Source organism: Fukomys damarensis, unplaced genomic scaffold, assembly GCF_012274545.1.
Source record: "Fukomys damarensis isolate Sample0158 unplaced genomic scaffold, DMR_v1.0_HiC HiC_scaffold_16, whole genome shotgun sequence".
Lineage (NCBI taxonomy): Eukaryota > Metazoa > Chordata > Mammalia > Rodentia > Bathyergidae > Fukomys > Fukomys damarensis.
The window spans coordinates 35,812,231-35,820,740 of NW_022900928.1; the positions used below are offsets into that span (position 1 = coordinate 35,812,231).

At 41.4% G+C, this 8,510-nt stretch overlaps 1 protein-coding gene across 1 annotated transcript in view; it reads right to left on the bottom strand.

Moving 5' to 3' along the window:
- Rab30 (RAB30, member RAS oncogene family) overlaps positions 1 to 6,315 on the bottom strand; it is an 89,667-nt gene extending 83,352 nt beyond the window's left edge. Inside the window, exon 1 of the mRNA XM_010630883.3 lies at positions 6,127 to 6,315. The gene's annotated coding sequence lies outside the window, so the exon portion shown is untranslated. The remainder of the gene's footprint in view (positions 1 to 6,126) is intronic.
- Between the last annotated feature and the right edge of the window lie 2,195 nt (positions 6,316 to 8,510).

Sequence of the window (8,510 nt, forward strand, 5' to 3'; positions counted from 1 at the left end):
GGGCTTGGATTTAGTTAGCTCAGTGTTGCCTCCGCCTGCCTTGTAAGCACAAGGTCCTGAGTTCGAACTCTGGTACTGGAAAAAAAAAAAAAAAACTACTTCCAGTAATATCAAGGTTAAATTGGCAGTTGTAGACATTTGCACTTTCATAGAATGATGAGATCATGCTTAGAAAGGATATATAAGGGACATATACAATCTCTACAGTGTCCCAGCCCATAGGCTGATTAAATATTTGTGACCCAGAAAATCACTAAGTTCTGAAGCAGTCTTGATGTCTTGTGGTTTTGCTGTGAGTCCCAACACAACATTCAGAAACAGTAACGGATAACCCAACCTCTATATATCAGGCTAAAAGGATGGAGTCATTGTCATATCCATAAAAACTAACATTGTTAGTATAGCTCCCATTCAAATTTCCCCAGCTGCCCCAACATGTTCTTTATAATAAGCTTTTTTTTTTTAATGTCCAAGATCTAATGCAGGATTACATACTGTTTTTGATTACCTTATCTCTTTAGGCTCCCTTAACGTAGATCAGTCACCTATACGTTGTATTTTGTTTTGTGTCTTTTATGACATTGACATTTTGAAGCTTCAGAGGCCAGCTGTTTTGCACTATGGCCCACAATCTGGATTTGTCTGATTACTTCCTCATGATTAGATGTAAGTTAAACATTTCATCGTATCAGGTTGTCTCACTATGATGTAATGTTTTTCCTAATTTTGTCACTGAGTACTTAACAAACATCCCCTTCCTTATAAGTAAAATGTTAAAAATGATTGTTATGTGTCATCACTAGTTAGGGCCATCTTAAGGTACAGGAAATCTAACAATGATCAATAAATATAATGTCAAAAGCAACTATCATAAGCAATAACTAGACTCAGCATAGTGCCAGATACTTGACATATATTCCCATTTAATTCTCATAATAATTTTACAAACAGAGGTTCAAAGAAGTCAAGTAATTTTTCCTAGGACATACATGTAGTGATAGAAAAACACATGCAGCCGGGGATTTAGCTCAGTGATTTAGCCACCACCTGCCTGGCAAGCACAAAGACCCAAGTTCTATGCCTGCTACCAAAAAAAAAGAAAAAACACATGGATGCCCATGTGAACTCCAGCACACAAACATACACACACAACTTAACATGATCTCATAGGTCCATAATCTTCATAAGGACATTCCAGGAAGCAGTTATGAGCCCATATGCTAAACAAATTTTGAGTAAACCTATCTAGTTTTCAAGGGCTGGATTCTTATGAAGAAGAAACTGAAAATAAATTATCTGTGGTTCACAAAAAATTCCTTTATACTTGGAAATGTTATCTGGAACCACATTTCTACCACAGCCTTGAAAATACAGTAACGGTTCCCTAAATTATTATAACATTGTAATGTTTTTATCTGTGTCTTTTTTCTTACTCTGCAATAAACTAAGAAAAAGAGGTGAAAATTTTTTCCATAAAGTTAAATATATTTTTATGTGACAAAAGCAAGAGATTTTATAAAAATTTTCTTTACTATAGAAAAATTGTCAACAGCTTACCAATTTTATCTTTGTGTGACTTCATTTATCTGTAAAAGTCTGAGTCCTAATGATTTAAAGAACTCTAGACAATTAGAATGATTTTTAAGAAAACAACTTTAGAGCTGGGATTTAGCTCAGTGGCACTACACCTGCCTTGCAAGCCTAAGATCCTGAGTTCGAGGTCCCCAGTATCAGGGGAAAAAAAAAACAGAAAACAATTTAATCACAGAAGTTAAGACCCAAGAAAAACCAGAACTGAAATATTTCTGAATTTCCCTAAAAGTCATCTACAAAACATCTGAAAGTCAGTAGTTCTCAGGAATGGATCTGTGGAGAGTATTTGATATTTGACATTTGCACTATTACTAATTGCCTTCTTCCATTGTGTTGATACTTTTGTTTTGTTTTGTTTTTTGTTTTGTTGTTGTTGTTGTTGGGTACCAGGGATGGAACTCAGGTCCTTGAGCTTGTGAGGGGGGGAAAACCACTGAACTAAATCCCCAGTCCTATGTTGATACTTTGAATGATGCTTTAGAGTCTGGTTAATACACTCAGTCAACAGACATTTAGAGTCCCTAATTTGTTCGAAGCATTCTATTAGGTGTCTGGGAAAACACTCTGGACGGCTTCCTATCTAGGGACAAAGGTTGCCTGCCACTTTGTGGGCATCCCCACTCAAGAATGAATGCCTCCCATGGGGCCGTCCATGCTCTTCCAGCATCACCTACATACCTCTCTGTGTGTGATTATTTGTCTATATTTATCTCCCTCACTTCCTGCAAAGCAAACACTAGCTTGAACAACCTCATTCAGTATCTTCTCTATAGAAGTCATCCTGATTGCTCAAGAAAAAAAATCTCAAATCATACTTGTTTCTCTCTCGCCCCATATCTAACTAATCAATATATCTTATCAATTGTAATTTCCAAACTGAGCAGCTCTCCAATCTCTTCCCCTCTCCCCAGGCCTTCCGTTACCACCTCAGATCCCAGAACTATCCATCATCTAACACGTTGACTACAAAAATACACTGCTACTTTTCTCCATAATTCACCATGGACAAATTTTCTCCCAATCTCTTTTTCTCCACTTAACAGCCAGGTGACGTTTTCAATATCATTCCACATATGTCATTCATCCAACTAACTACAATCAAACCTAGATTCCTAGGGTTCACTTGTAGCTCTGAAAATTGCCAGGTCTCCAGCCTCTTCCCACATTTCCAGCCTCATTCTTCGTTCTGTCCTGTTTCCTTGCTCACTAGTCTTCCCTTTCTACTCTGTGAGTTAGGGGTTCACTGCCCGAGACCCCCTTTGCTCCATTCTTCAGCACTTCCCACTGCCATCCTGAGTTTCTTCCACTCACTCTTCAAGTCTTTTGAAGTGTTACTCCCTACAAGAAACCTTCCCTGATCGCCCCAGACAAAGAGTGCCACATTAGGCACTTCTATCCATCCTATAGCACATACCCCTTTGGAAGAAACATTTATCACACTTGAAATTGTTTGATGACTGTTTCCCTTGCTGAGGGCAGGGAAGCATTTCCTTTCATCAACATATCCACAGTGATTAATGACAGTAGCTGTTCAATTAATATTCATTGTCAAAATGACAGGTTGGGGTCAGATCATAGGTTATAATAACATCAAGCGAAGTAAACCAAGGAGCAAGGATAAATCCCTTTGCCAAAATGTAAGCTGAGGCAGAAAGAAACATAGTTATTCAAAGCCACAAGCAGAACTGAGCCAGAGCCAAATCTAACCATCCATTCTGCTCATTTCTCCTACATAACACACTAGAAAACCTTAGGGTGTGAGCGAATATTTCAGAAAAAGAAAATTATAAATGAGAAGGTGGAAGAGAGGTGTTGGCTGACAGCTTCTTTATCTGACTATCAAATTGGCTGTCTTCAAATGGACAGCAGTTAGATTTTCCACGCATGAAGAAACAATACTGCTAATGCAAAAAAAAAAAAAAATACAGTCACCACCATACACTTCTCCCTTTGAGAAGAGTATAAAACAAACTTCCTTTTTCCTCCATGAAAGACAAGAAACAATAGGAAGAAAGCTATTACGCTCCTAATCTTTAAAAAAACCACATATAGGCAATTTGGCTACATGGATTGCTCCTCACCAATCCACAGGGAACAGCAAGGGAGGTGGGAAAACATCCTTCAGCCTTCCTGCCACTCCCTGGAACTAAGGCAAGAAAAATCAAAACGTATTAAATGAGGCAGAAGCAATTTGAAGGATACTTATTCCTTGGGAATTATGAGAACATTTCATGTAAAGCACTTAAGAATATATTAACCTATGGGCCGGGGATTTGGCTCAGTAGTTCTACCACCTGCCTCGCAAGCGCACGGGCTCAAGTTCAATCCCCAGTACCAAAAAAAAAAGAAAATAAAATATTAACCCACTGGAAGTTCTTCACAGGTGCCAGTGCCAGTGAAAGGAAGTGGCATGAACTCAAATGCAACCTTTCATTGTCTGCATGGGGGTGGGGTGGGTGCAGACAAAGTCTGTAACAGACTCTCACACCCAGACCAGGGTCAGGCTCTCTGCTGCTCATCCTGCCAACCACAAACTGCAAGAAAAAGAGAAGCCAAAGCATCCTCAAAGAGAACTCTAAATAAATACCCGCACCGTCTACATATTCACCCTGGGGTTCCTGGATGAGGGGGAAGAGGGCTAGAGAGGGTATTCAGAACTTAGAAGGCGACTAATATGTGATATGCTAATGATAAGGGGAATTCTGAAACAGAAGGAAAATGTGAACTGTAAATGGAGAGACGGCAGAGGAACAGAGAGGGAATTTCGTGAGACAGGGGTGGAGTAGGGTGAGAAAGGCAGGAAGGGAAGAAAAGGGCAGGGTATACAGAAGAGCAGAGTAAGCAATAGAGAAATGTAGGAAGAAGCAAAGGCGTACTGTCGGTCCCAAATCCAAAAGCTGCTCATGGCATCCCAATAAATCACTCTACTACAAAAGCCATACAATGGACTGTCCCCTGCATTCAGGAGCAAGCAGCATTTAACAAAGTGTCATCAGCTGCAACTTTGGAGACCTAAGGGTCTGAATTTAAAATGAACAAAACTGGTGCACAGCAGCTGATGGCAGCCAGTAATGACTTTTGCCCAATGCCTGACTCAGCTGTGAAAAGATTTAGCAGTTTATTTGTTTTGTTTTTTTTGGTATTAGGGATCAAACTCGGGTTCTTGTGCTTGCAAAGCAGGCAGCAGAACCACTGAGCTGAATCCCTGGCCCAACACTATGACGGTTTTTTGTTTGTTTGTTTGTTTGTTTGTTTTTTTGGTGATTTAGCAGTTTAAAGTTAAGCAAATACTCTAGCATTTCTACTTCTTTTGACATTCCAAGAGGGGGCGTGGTTGACCCCAGGTCTATTTGTTTCCAAGGTTGTAGATCTCTCAGCTAAGACTAGTCCCATCTGCTCTGGAGCCAGCCGGCTGTTTATATGAAATTAATATATTTATTTCACTGACCATTCCTGTAACTGTAAAAAAGAGGAGAGCTAACATTACAGAAGAATGTTTTTTGGCCTAATAAATGTGTCATTTTGTTTAAAATATACAAAAACAAGTACAATACTATTATGGTCCTTGGTTCCTCTGGTCAGAATTACTCTTCCATGGGTACGATTTAAGCAATGGCAAATGAAGGTTGATAGCATTTCTAACTTTCCCTTTCCTTAATATGTTAAAATGAAGCTAGGTTTCCCTAATCGATCCAGTCTGCAAACCGTTATTTGTGAGTGGTGACTGTGCCTCAGGAAACGGCAGCTCATTATGGTGCCACTGTCAGTGGCAAGAAGCCTATTGCAATGTAATTTAAAACTCACACAAGCACAAATCTGTCGGCTCCACTTCCAAATAACCCTGAACCGTGAAGTCAGGAGAACGGAAAACACTTTAAAATGCTGCTTCCAGCAGCCACACACGTGAAATGTTTCTGACTGGCGTGGAGTGCACCATTAAAGGACACTGTCACCTCAAATCAGCAGAAAAGGCGAGACAAACGACATATACTCACAGAAAATAAAGCCCCACACAACTTAAACTACTCAGAAGAAGCATGCGCATCCTAAAAATGAATACTGTGTGCTTGTCCAAGCGACATAGAGTATTTTAAAGTAGTGCGACCACATTAAATCACCGTGTCCGTTTCTCTCCGCGCATCACCCCTTCCCACTTCAACCTCACCACTCCGGCCACCAGTGTCAGGACTGCAGTTCCCCACTTATGCCCTTCTCTGATTTTCAAAGAGCATTTCCCAACATCCTACCCAGCCCAGCCCCCTCTCCCAGTCTCAAAAAGGTTGAGGGGAGTTGCGACTAAAGAATTGGCAGGCACCCGTCTGGCGAGTGATGGAGTGGGGGGGTAGGTTGCTGGAGTTGGTTCTTTGCAGTGACCCAAATTGCACAGAGCTTTTCCCTTAGCAGAGCCTGGGAGAGCCTCCCCAATCCCCACCCCCATACACACCCCCGGCCCCATCTTCCAAAAGAAAGCCTTGAAAACTAAGCAGGAGGAATAACTTGGGAGAACCATTTGAATAAATCACTTCAACTCACCTGGTTTGGGATTTTTCTCCCCACCCCAGGCATAAACAGAAATGCTGTGCGAATGAGTCACACACGCAAGGGAAGGTGCGGCGATGTCCTAAATCCAAGGGCTGGAGTCAGTCCCTGCCCTGGTTCTGCTGCTACTCTGAGCTCAGCTGGAGAGAGCGGCAATAGCAAGCCCAGCGGCAGCAGGGGGTGGGTAGATCGTAGCACAATGAATGCAGTGGGGTTTTTGCAATGACATCATCCCTCTGTCCAAGCAGCCCCAATAGCCATGCTCGGATGCGATGCATTTGGGGAATTGTAGTCTTCTGGCTTCTGCATGGGACGCCAAGACTATCGCTGGAACTACAATACCCAAGATGCGCCAAAGTCCCACGCGCCCAAAAAGGAGGAGCAGAGGGAACTGGCGGCCATGTTAGGAGCGCCGGGTTGGCTCCACGGAGCTGCAGGACCTGTTTGGATTACTGGAGTGGAGAAGTCGCTCAGTAAGGATGCTGAGGGTACAGGACTGGTTGACCGGAGAGCCTCGGGAATCCCCTGGGAACGGGGCGAAGGCCTCTTTGAGGGCTAGTGTTGGGTGGGTCTGGCAGGAGGTGAAGTGTGGAGACCATGTGAATCATAGCTTCACGGTCCTTGAGGGTTTGCACAGGGCCTCTTGCTCCATTTTCTAATTGAGGGATTTCAGGAGCTCTTTTACGTCTGGGCTCCGAGGAGCAGTACGGTCGGAGCCGTAGGTGTCTGTCTTTTGAGGGGCAGGGACCCAGGGCGGCGATATTCGCGCCTAGGCGGCGTAGCCCACTTTTGCCCACTGGGCTAAATTCGCAGCTCACGTTCTCTCTCCTCACTTTCAGACCTTCACTGTTTTTTTGTTTGTTTGTTTTGGTTTGGTTTGGTTTTTGTTTTCCATATAGGGATGATTTGCAAAGAGGTCCAAAGAAATCGCTGATAGAAGGTGGAAGAGCTGGGAAGGAAGGGACGATGACTTGGACCTGCACTTAAAGGGCAGAATAATACAGTAAACCGCTTTAAAATGATTTGTCACCCAGAAGCGACGGCGGGGAGATAATGAAAGGGATATCATTGATCACTGACTCTTTGTAAACCTAGACTGTGTACGAAAATATTGCACCGATGCCAACTTCATTTGCATGGATCTTTTTAGTGTGTGATTGCTTTAAGACTTAAGTCATTTGCTCAGTATTTTAAATGAACTGTATTTTTTTCCACTTGTGTTACTAAAACAATGCTGTGTTGTTTTTTTTTTACAGAATCTGTCTACAGTGTGCAAAGATGGGAAATTTCATTTCCTCTTGAGAATGTCAGAAGGGTTAAAAATGCTCATATGTGTGCGTTCCTTTTTTTCCTCCTCTCCCATTCATTTTGAACTTAATTCTGAAAACAAAATAGGTTTGAGTCAGTGAAGGTATGTATTTTCTGTTAGGTAAACACCTTTCTGTTACTAATAAAACTTCTGATTAGCAAGCCTTGCTATCAAAGAAAGGTAGACAGACTGATTAAAATGACCAGTACATGGTAGAAACGGTCTAAAATGTGTGCACATGATTATTATAAAAAGCTTTTCTGAGACTAAACTTGAATTTCATGTTTCTGGGAACAAGCCACAAGATAACTGGTGGGTTTTTTTGTTTTGTTTTTGTACTGGGGATCGAACTCAGGACCTTGTGCTTGCGAAGAAGCAGGCAGCAGAACCACTGAGCTAAATCCCCTGCCCTCGTTTTGTTTTATTCTTAAGCATTGGTAATATGTGATGGTAAGTATTGGAAAAGGAACAAAATGTTGCCTGTTTTCTTTCTGACCTTCAATCTAAAGAATCTTAATCCTCATTTTGAGTTACTGTGAAAGACCAGTGTGTTGAGGGGAAAAGTAACAGATTGCTTAGACATCCTGTACGTGGAAAATGAGACATATAATACAATTATTTCTGTAATTTGTCATGTATTTTGAGTAGTTTGAAGTTTTTCTATCCTTGTGTGCCACAGCTAACCATAAATACATGAAACAAATATATTTAATATATTTTTAAAAGAATGCAACTCAATGCTTTTAAGGAAAGATTTCACACTCCTCTTTAGAAATGTGGTTTGCAAGTTAACATTTGAGGAGTCGGTGGTGCGAACATGTGCAAGAATAGCCTTTGCCCCAGAGAAAACACTGGATTTGGGGAATATTTTTAAAATGGAGGAATCCCTTACATAAAGCAAACTATATTCTTTCGGTCTCTTAAAAGATGGGGCATTGGGCTGGGGATTTAGCTCAGCGGTTTGGTGGCCTACCTGGCAAGCTCAAAGACCTGAGTTCAATACCTGGTACCAAAAAAAAAAAAAAAAAAAAAAAATGGGGGACTCATTTTAGATATACATAATAACATT